Here is a 10,525-nt window from a genome sequence, read left to right as displayed (position 1 = left end):
GGTAAAACAGGTGTCACAACTGTTTCGGAGAATTTCGAAATAATAAGATTAAAAACAATAACTTTCACTGAAGTAAGGATGAAAGACTCTCTCTAATCATAAAATAGAATACAAGAATGATGAATGCGACATTATGCAAATTTCAGAGAATTTAATCAATATAACAGTGTTACACACAGTTATATGCAAATCAATACTTATATTATAGCCCTTGAGAAATAGCATAGCATAGTACTTATTTGAATGCCATCATCCAATCGAATTTGAAATAAATGACACCACCCAGATATGACTGTTTTTTCTTGGTTTACTTTTAGATATTGTACATTTTTTTGGTTGAAAACACAATTTTACGATACAAGGGATGATTTTTGCTTTCGCATTTCAAACTTTCCATTTCTATGTAGCAGCGATTGTATATGCTGTATATATCTTCAAGATGATACAATGTACATGTACTAGTGCTTTTGTAACCTTTTATCATCAATTACTCATTTTGAAGATTGTATCCTTAATACGATCATTCTATGTAATTCAGTACTTGTATTCATAATTTGCATCAATCTATGATATCCGCATCTCCCGATGATTCATTGGTATGACATTACAAATGTTTTTATTAAAAATGTGTGCTTATTACATTATACCAACTAGTTACAAGATGTATTCAAAGTAAGTGGTTAATACAATGTATGGCGTTAAGATATTTCAGTTCATTTCAATTAATTATCACTTCAAACAGATGAAGCTTATTAGTACACAGGCGGTTGGGGAATGGACCCCCTTTTTTGTTTATTTTTAAAAAATTCTATCAAGCATTTAAAATTTGTAATTTCTAGCTTGTTGAGTGATTGAACATACAAACCATCTACCAGAAAAAAAAGAAAAAAAAAAACAAAAACAAAAACGAAAAGGTATGTATTTTTGGAGTTGATAAATTATCTGATTTATTGGAAAATTTGAAATAAACGGGGAGGATCTATTCCCAATGCGACTGTATATTAGTACATGACATTATCAACACAATATATTACATTACCTGCGATAATTCTTCAGAAAAGCATGCATTATATATGAATATTAAAAAAAAGTGTTTGTTTTTTAGCACATAAGTCCTCCGATAATCATGTGAATATATTGATAAACAAGATTTAGCCAAAATTTCACAGATCATTGACATTTTCAGCGCTAAGTAGATGAACTAATTTCAACAAAGATGGATGTCTTTAATAAAATGTTTTAATATACTGCCTCATTTTACGCTTGTAAGAGCGAAGGCATTTTTCTAACCAATTTTCTTTACAAATATTATTCATTGACAAATAATTAGCTCTTAAATGTACAACAATAATATTATTACTGTTTTAAATCAACTTTATCATAACAACTAATCTTTTGTCCGTCTTCTAAAATGCTGAACAGAAGGAATAGATTATTTATCAAACTGAATATGAATATGACGCTAAATATAATCTAATAAAAAGTTCATAATGAAATATGAGCAATATACTTAGAATATTAATGTAATTACGTTGGTCTTTTTGTCTTGATCAATTGACGTATTTGAAACTTATAGACAACTGGATTTTCTGTGAATATAAATTGTTTTAAGTATCTCGATTAACAGAGGAAAAGTTTCAGATTGATCTTTAATATAGATATATACATTTATTCGGCATTAATAGTATACCAATTGTAGTGCGAAAGACACTTCTTTAACATGTTTAAGGAAAATCATTCTTAAGGTTTGTTCGAAAAAAGTTTAAAGTCAAAATGACAAAATGATAAAATGCTTTAGAGTAAGTCAACAGCAGGTCTAAATAAAAACAGAATATGATCAAATATATCCGCAACCTCAGTTTTCAAACAATTCCATAACTCATCAAATGAAAAATTACAGTTAAATCATGCCAGTACCAATGCGTTATATTATAGGCAATGACAATAAAATAAATGTGCAACACAATAACACAATGGTATCAAATTAATTCATGGATCAGTTATACTTCTTATCAAAGCATGTGTCCAGAAAACATGGAGTAATCGGCACCGTAAATCGATCCGGAATTTCGCGGATGTTTTAGATATATCGTGTCATTTTTCAGAAGTTCCAGTATTACTTGCAGTGTTCCAGCAACGCCATGTGTCTTTGCACAATGACCCCGAGCTATCAAATGCTCATTCTTCATTAAGTTTATTTCTAACCAGTTGTCCCCATTTGAAATGAAATTTGCAGAGAACTCATATACACCCGTCTTTGGGGCTCTAAAAATTCCCGTGTTGACGTCATAACCACTTCCAATATTGGTTACTACGTTTGTAAATTTTAACACGGCATTTCTTCCAAGGTTTTGATTGGCCTTTAACGTTACAAAGAAAGCAGGCTTCATTTCTGAAAGAGAAAAAAGACACCTTGTTATATCATAGCTTTAGGTGTGTTAGCATTTTGATAGTCCTTCTTGTTCTTTATTGATATAACATTTGTATAATTACCAAAACTTTACCAGCACGGTCATTATTAAAGCTCTTAAATTTTACTAAACATGTACTTTAAATAGTTCTCGTGTATTCATATATGATGAATCGATTGGATACTGGCCTAAGATCACAATTAATGACCCCTATTTTCGTTGTCCATATAGTACCCTTTAATCATAGTGTATTATTTCTAATTTTTTTTTTTTTTTTTTTTTTTATTAATTTCTACGTTTTTATTGGCTGTATAAGAAAGAAGTGATTTAAAATAAACTTGTGTATGCTTTATTTAAACTGTTCAGTGGTTAGGCCCGTTGCAAAACGGTAATATTGTTTTGCCTTGTCTGCACCAGTAAGGATGTGTAATGGCTTAATTAGTCAACTGAGTCAGTGTCCTTTTTATATAGTATACAAATGTCCGGCGTCCGTCCGTCTGTCCGTCTGTCCGGCGTACACATGCCACACCGTAATTTGAGAACAACTTATCAAAATTTCATGAAACTTAACATATTTGTTTCTGATGACGGTCAAACGATCTGTATACGTTTTGGTGAAAATCAGATTTAAACTTTTTGAGGTACGGCACTTTGTAACTAAAACAGGGGTGTGTTTATTTCACATGTCGCGCCGTATCTCAAAAACGATTTATGAATATTGTTTAAAACTTCACACACTTCTAAGTTATATTAATTTAAAGATATGTATACTTTTTGATGATGATTCAAAATTTTATTTTAGAGTTATTGAGTTTTTTGTAAAAAAAAAAGGGGGGGGGGGGGTTCACATGTCGCGCCGTATCGCACAAACCATTAATGAATATTGCATAAAACTTCACACACTTGTTAGTTATATTAATTTGAAGATCTATATACTCTCAAAAACGATTTATGAATATTGTTTAAAACTTCACACACTTCTAATTATATTAATTTAAAGATATGTATACTTTTTGATGATGATTCAAAATTTTATTTTAGAGTTATTGAGTTTTTTGTAAAAAAAAGGGGGGTTCACATGTCGCACCGTATCTCAGAAACCATTTATGAATATTGCATAAAACTTCACACACTTGTTAGTTATATTAATTTGAAGATCTGTATACTTTTTCGTGAGGATTCCTTATTTTAATTTAGAGTTATTGAGTTTTTTTGTTAAAACAGATGAGGGGGGGGGGGGATTTCACATGTCGCGCCGTATCTCAGATACTATTTATGAATATTGCATAAAACTTCACACACACTTGTTAGTTATTTTAATCTAATGATCTGTATACTTTTCGTGATGATTCTTTTTTTTTTTTTAGTTATTGAATTTTTATTGAGCTTTTTGGTTAAAAAACATATAAAATATGTTCTGAGCAAATTTTTTTCTGTCTCTTATACAAACTTCCTATTGAGCAGGAATAAGGAATGAGTCAGGATATACTTCCTGTAAAACCCCAGTGTTATTTTTTAAGTTTTTTATCACAAGACGACGGGCGTATCTTGGTGCAGCTGTTTATTCTAAATTTCGGATCTATTTTGGGACTTGTACTAAACATTGCACATCCCATACAATTGGCAGAAACCAGTAATGGGATTTTCAAAATGTGACACAACGTAATTAATAACAAATAGAGAAAATTTATTTGTCTAAAGCCTTCTTAATGGTAGATTCGGGCTTATCGAAATGAATGAAACCACGTTCGATGAAAAGCTAAAACACAATGATGAAACGGATCAGAATTAAATACATCAAATACAGATCAAAACAAATAAGGATATGAATTCCGGTTATGACCGATACTATCACAATATATCATCTGATATTCTTCAATGATCATGTCATAATTCTGAAATTTTATCCCAAAACCAATTTGAGAATAAGCTTCGTTCCTGGTCATTTACGTTTTTGGGAGATGATTATTTGGTCAATAAATAGACAATACTAGTGTATTTACTTGACATAATCACGGTATAAGAATACGGCTTTGTAACTGGGAAAATGTGATGAATTTTCTACGTTTCATGCCGACACCTTATATTGTTATTATGTCAATTAATAATTAAACTCACCATCGGTATTATGCTTACAATTTTGCACACAAGACACGCGTGTCATCTACAAAGGACTCACAAGTGACGCTTGAATATAAAAAAAATAAAAGGTTATATAAAGTACGAAGTTAAAGAGCATCGAGGACCCAAGATTCTGAAGGTTATGTCAAATAAGGATAAGGTATACAATTGAGAATGGAAATGGGGAATGTGTCAAAGAGACAACAACCCAACCATGGAAAAAACAACAACAGAAGGTCACCAATATGGAATCTCTTTCGGGGGAAGAAATCAAGAAAAAAAGTTTTCTTAACAGTTAACTTATAATTATTTCCATATCAATGATAGTTCTAGTCAACACAGCAGGACTGACTACTGGGGTGGTGAAACCATCGGATCGGAGAGGAAACATCTACCAGCAGTGGCATTGATCCAGTGATTGTAAATAAACTCATCATAGATACCAGACCCAACTTCCGAAAGGCTTTGCCAAATACAGCTATGGTAACCTATTTTTTGGGGTAGAATATTCTTAGTATTTCGAAAAATACGTTTTACACTATTCTTGACTTTATACTGCAATCTCAAACAGTTTTATACCCCTTTTTATAGGTTAACCTTAGAAAACGCCTCTCAGTTTGCCAGAGTGAAATTGTCATATTTTAAAATTCGATGTTAAAAACATGCAACTCATGCTGTTGGAAGAACAAGTGCAGCGGATTTCAGATCAGAATATCAACAAAAAGAAATAAATATCACGAAATTAAACAACTTTATCAAATAATAAAAAAGAAGAAAATATATTCTTGTATGATTGTTGTAAGGAAAAATGTGGATAAACGGGTTTGTGTCAGTGACCGCCTAGCGGAAGTGTATACATTTCATTATAAATTTCAAAGTGGTAGGCGTGGCCTAACGAATTATACGATCAGTGACTTTATATCACACAAAATTAAACAGTCAACGCATTTTGCCTCTCAAATAAAACAAATGAAGTATACACCGTGGTCATAAAAATATGCAGTAAGAAAGTTAGTTAATACTGGAAATTCACTGTATATCAATAGTTGGGAAAACATCTTAGATAATTTTTTTTTCTAATATAGGATTTCGCTATATTTTTTTTTAAATGAACCTTATCAAATACTTAGAAGAAAAATGAAATAAAAACATGGGGTCACCGTTCATTTAAGCTCACAATCTGCCTCAGGAAAAAGCATACATTTTTGTTAATGTCCTTTTTTTCTGTTGAGCTAATAGGAGAAATAGAGGTAATATCGAAATAAAAAAGATAACCTTATTACAGAAATCGCTTAAATTTTACAATTATTTAGTTTATGTTCAGCTTATTTGAAAACAATAATAAAAAATATAGGTCACCGATGAGTTAAAAAAGATATTTCAAATTTAATGCCAAAAAATGGCATTTTTGTACCAAAGGGAGATAATTTGGAGCTTTTTCAATGATTTAAACATTTTTAAAGGCATCTGGGACCAAACCGAATCGTTTTGTTGGGTTGATTTTTGTACCATATAATTAAGTAATAACTAATAATGTAATAAATAAAATTTGTAATTTAAAAATAAAGGTTTAATTTTTTGCTGTAATTTTTGTACCCACGAGCCACCTTAACTTATTGTTATGTGTATATAACTTTGTACAAAAAATTCAAAATAAGAAATATTTATTTAAATATCAAGACAAAAAAACTTTAAATTACATACGTTTCCCCTGTAGAACCTCCTCTATGATTAGTTTAATATCGTCCGTGATGTTTAATGTCACATTTTGTTTAACTTCGTCAACATAAAGTTTAACATCTTCCTCAAGCTTTAATGATTTGAAAACATCTTCAAGTTTGGTTTTAACGAGATTTGTCATTTTTGTTTCTATAGCTCTGTTGACATATTCTTTGACGTGTTCGTCAGCTTTCGACAGGTCGATCATCGCTACAAGAGGTGCGTTTTGATTATCAAGCAATCGCGCTGTCATTTTGTTGTAACATGATTCTGTTTGACATGAACTGTCGTCTCTGCATAAAACAGAAGTGACAAATCCAGCAATATGGAAAAGTAAAATGACGTTCATTTTCTCGTTTGATATTAGCTGTGTCTTTTAAGTTTTAAGTTCGAATGCTGGTTATAAATTAAATCATCTTTATAAGAAGTGGTTGAAAATGTATAAGTATTTACATCCGATCTTTCCGAAATCAGAAAATAATGTAAACAAACCTCTTGTATCTAAATACGCATTAATAATTTACGTAATATAAAAATCATACTGTCATACACGAACGGATAACGAATAAATTGTGATAAAGATGGATAAATAAAAAATTTAATGATTACAGAACAAATAGATATTCAATAAATAGATGCTGCAGCAAGTGAAATAAATAAGACAAAATCAGTTGATTGCTTGATTATTGCTTTGATTGATTAATATCCATTGGCAAATATTTCATGTTTTTTAGAACACTAGGAAATCAGTATTTATATTTTAAAGGTTAGAAAAGTAAATAGGAATGTCTGTCTCTTTACCTAAAGTTTGATTTGTACATATCTCACGATTTATCTACTGATGGTACGATCTCATTTGTTTAAGAGCATTTTTGCAATTCTATTGACGAAAAATGTAATTCGATACCCCATGTTGTAAGAATGCCAATTTGTTTTCACGTCAAGGTACTCTCTCAGGTAATAACTTAAATAGGAGGTACGTAGTGCGCTTGCTGCAGATTAATTATGGCCACTATATTTCCCGTGCCAATAAAACATCCCAACCTTCATCCGGGTCGAAACATTTGTGTAAAACCTTCATGTATTTAACCTAGTTCTAATTATGCTTGAAGTGTTCTCGATTAACCTTTAATCATTTTGAAAAACTAATCAGTATTGATTATCTATATCTTAAACGTTAGAGAAGTAGATAGGACTGTCCTTTTTTACACACATTTTGATGTGTTCATATCTCTCATTTATGTACTGATGTTACGATTACATTTGTTTAAGAGTATCTTTGTAGTTGTATTGACGAAACGCGTAATTAAATACCTCATGCTGTACGAATGCCATTTTCTTCGCGTTAAGGTACTCCCTAAGGCATTAACAAACGAAAAGCTTTATTTAATGTTATGGTTATAGGATATAATGAATTATATAAATTGAATGCATTTTGTTTGTCTTTTATACAGTAAAACTAAACGCGTTGATTGTGTGCACATTTTAGCATGACGCGCTTCCACAAAATGTGCTTCAGGCAACACTTATACGCCGCACAAAAAAAGCTGAGATTCTTTTATAAAATCTAAAACAAACGAATCATTTTTTATATTATTAGAAAAAAAGGCGAAATAACAAGAACATTCAAACTGATAAGTCGAAAACATACTATAGAAAACATGGCGAAAAATGATTTTTCACCGGAAGTGACATTGAAGAAAACTAATATTGCTCATTATCCCCTCATTCCATAAACAGGTAGCTGTATCTATGTATTTTTTTTTTTATTCGTGTAAAATAACATACCTTCTAAAACCAGAAGCTCATATTTTCGCCGAGATTTTCTGATCGAATATGATAATTATGATAGATCATTAATTGTTTTCTGAACATTTAGTTATTTTTACGCATATTTTTTTCTTGTTTATTTAATTTTTTTTGCAAGATCTTACTCACATATTTCGGTACATGATATCAAACTGTTAATACGCTTTAAGAATCAGCACTTCTTAATGAAAAACTTTTAATTGTAAGAGGTATCTTCCAAAACACTGTTCCTATTCTTTTTATTACCCCTCTACAACCATGACAGATATTGACAATTTGGTGACCCGAATAAATCGCCACAGCCTTAGGGTGTCACACTTACCAGTAGTTTTGACTGAAGCGATCACGAGGTTCCATATGAGAATAATGTACCTTTATGTATATGACATAAGTGAATTGAAATTTTTAACTCGTAAATTGATTATTATAGAGACCTAGATCTTTTGATTTGGGACTGTTCGTCCACAAAAAAAAAATAATAATATTTTCGCTAGTTATATTTAGTGCTCAGAAACCTATCGATAGAATGTTTACACAAATGTTATTTGCAACAAATCGTTTGTGAAAAAAATAGAATTGGAAGGAAAGGGTTACCTCTAATCCCAGGATATTTAAATTAAACTTAATGACGATTTTACTCATAAACCATACAAAGCAAATTTTTATGGTCTTTCGATCGGAGATAACTGCAGTATAAACTTGAATTGAGAACAAGACCTTTCCAAAAATTGAAACTGAAAAAATGTTTTAAAATGTGGAGATGTAGATATAAGCTCATTAAGACAGTAAACCCCAAAACACAAAGATACTCCAGCAAAAATCTGAAATATGTAGATATATGAAGTTGTAATATGATTGCTAATGAGACAACATTCCACCACCGTTCAAATGAAACGACGGATATAAGCAGTTTAAGGTAATCGTACAACCTTTACCAACGAGAAAAACCCATACCATATAGAAGGCTCCGACATGAAAATATGAAATAATTCAATCGAGGAAACTAATGCCCTAATTTTGACAAAACAATACGAAAATCAAATATGAAAGATTGAACCGACGACATCCACTAAACTACAGTCTCCTGGCTTGGGACAGGCATATAAAGAATAAGGTGATGTTAAACATTTTTGAAGGCACCGTCCCTCCTCTTACTTGAGACAGTGGTGTAACAGAACAACATAAAAACAACCTATAAAAGTCAGTTCAAATGTGCTTAATTAATCCGACCGATAAAAAGCAGAAAATCACAGATCAGACGTTACAGGGTATTTATACATCTCTCATAGATCAGACGTTACAGGGTAATTATACATCTCTCACAGATCGGACGTTACAGGATATTTATACATCTCCCACAGATCAGACGTAACAGGGTATTTATACATCTCTCACAGATCAGACGTTACAGGGGTAAATTCAGTAAAAAATCTCCCATTGACTTTAATACTAATCTATGTATGGAAATAAATTTATACCTGATTTACCTTTAGAAATTAGAAACTTTCATATATCATTCATGAAAGTACAAATGTAGCCCTATCTTTTGCAACAATAAAAACATAGGATCATGCGGCATTTTTGGGCATTCACATGGCCTTGTTTACAAACAATGTAGATTCGCACTGAATTCCTATACTGACCCCCATTACTTTTCAACCCTGTAGGAAAAAAATTAGTACATTCAGCATTTATTTTTTTTCAACTCTAGTTTTGATCCATCTACCAAAAGATATTTATTACAAACATTATCTACCAATTAGAAGAGCACATGACTTCAGTTTTGTACAGAAAGCTCTCCCCCCAAATGGGCGGTCCCTGATGACGTATATTTTTTACTTCTTTTCCCACTTTTTTTGTAATAAACATGTACTGTATCCAATTTTTAAGTTCCAGTTTCAATACAACTTTCATAAATGCTGAATTTGTAAAGATAGAGCAAAATTTATACTACAGCCCATACTGCGGCCAATGTATATTTGGTATATAAAGTTGCACATTGACTGTTTTTAAAAAAATTGTGTAAAATACTATGTTTTATAAATATGAATTGTTTTCTGTGTTTACTTTGACCAGTATTGCAAGTATATCTAAAAACTAAAGTGTTGGTGTACTCTTAGTTAAATTTTTCCTAATATGGAAGTTTTTGATTAAATACCATGAAAAGACCACACAAAGACTTTTCAAAGGCTTTTTAAAGCAGTTTCATACCAAATAAAACAATAATTATGTTTCATTATACTAAATCTGTGTTTTAATTACTTGTAAAGTTCACAAAATGTCATTGACAATCACTCTGCAGAAATTCCTGTTACCCCAACATCAGAATGGGTTCTTCGCCAAAACTAGACGACCAGAACTGAAGTAGAAAAAAGTGCCAAATATGAAAAAATAAGACTAGATATGACAAATGTATGACCAAACTTTGCATTTGGAAGATTAAAGTAACAATTTAGAATATTTAA

General features: G+C 31.1%; 1 long non-coding RNA gene across 1 annotated transcript; it reads right to left on the bottom strand.

The window, feature by feature from the left end:
- Nucleotides 1–1,839: 1,839 nt before the first annotated feature.
- On the bottom strand, nt 1,840–6,654 carry LOC143053782 (uncharacterized). Its single transcript, XR_012971446.1, has 2 exons — nt 6,237–6,654; nt 1,840–2,392 (listed from the first exon to the last, which is right to left on the bottom strand). It is a non-coding gene; the product is annotated as an uncharacterized LOC143053782 (long non-coding RNA).
- Nucleotides 6,655–10,525: the final 3,871 nt, after the last annotated feature.

This window comes from Mytilus galloprovincialis, chromosome 12, assembly GCF_965363235.1.
Source record: "Mytilus galloprovincialis chromosome 12, xbMytGall1.hap1.1, whole genome shotgun sequence".
NCBI classification, from domain to species: domain Eukaryota; kingdom Metazoa; phylum Mollusca; class Bivalvia; order Mytilida; family Mytilidae; genus Mytilus; species Mytilus galloprovincialis.
This window is presented reverse-complemented; position numbering and strand designations above follow the sequence as displayed.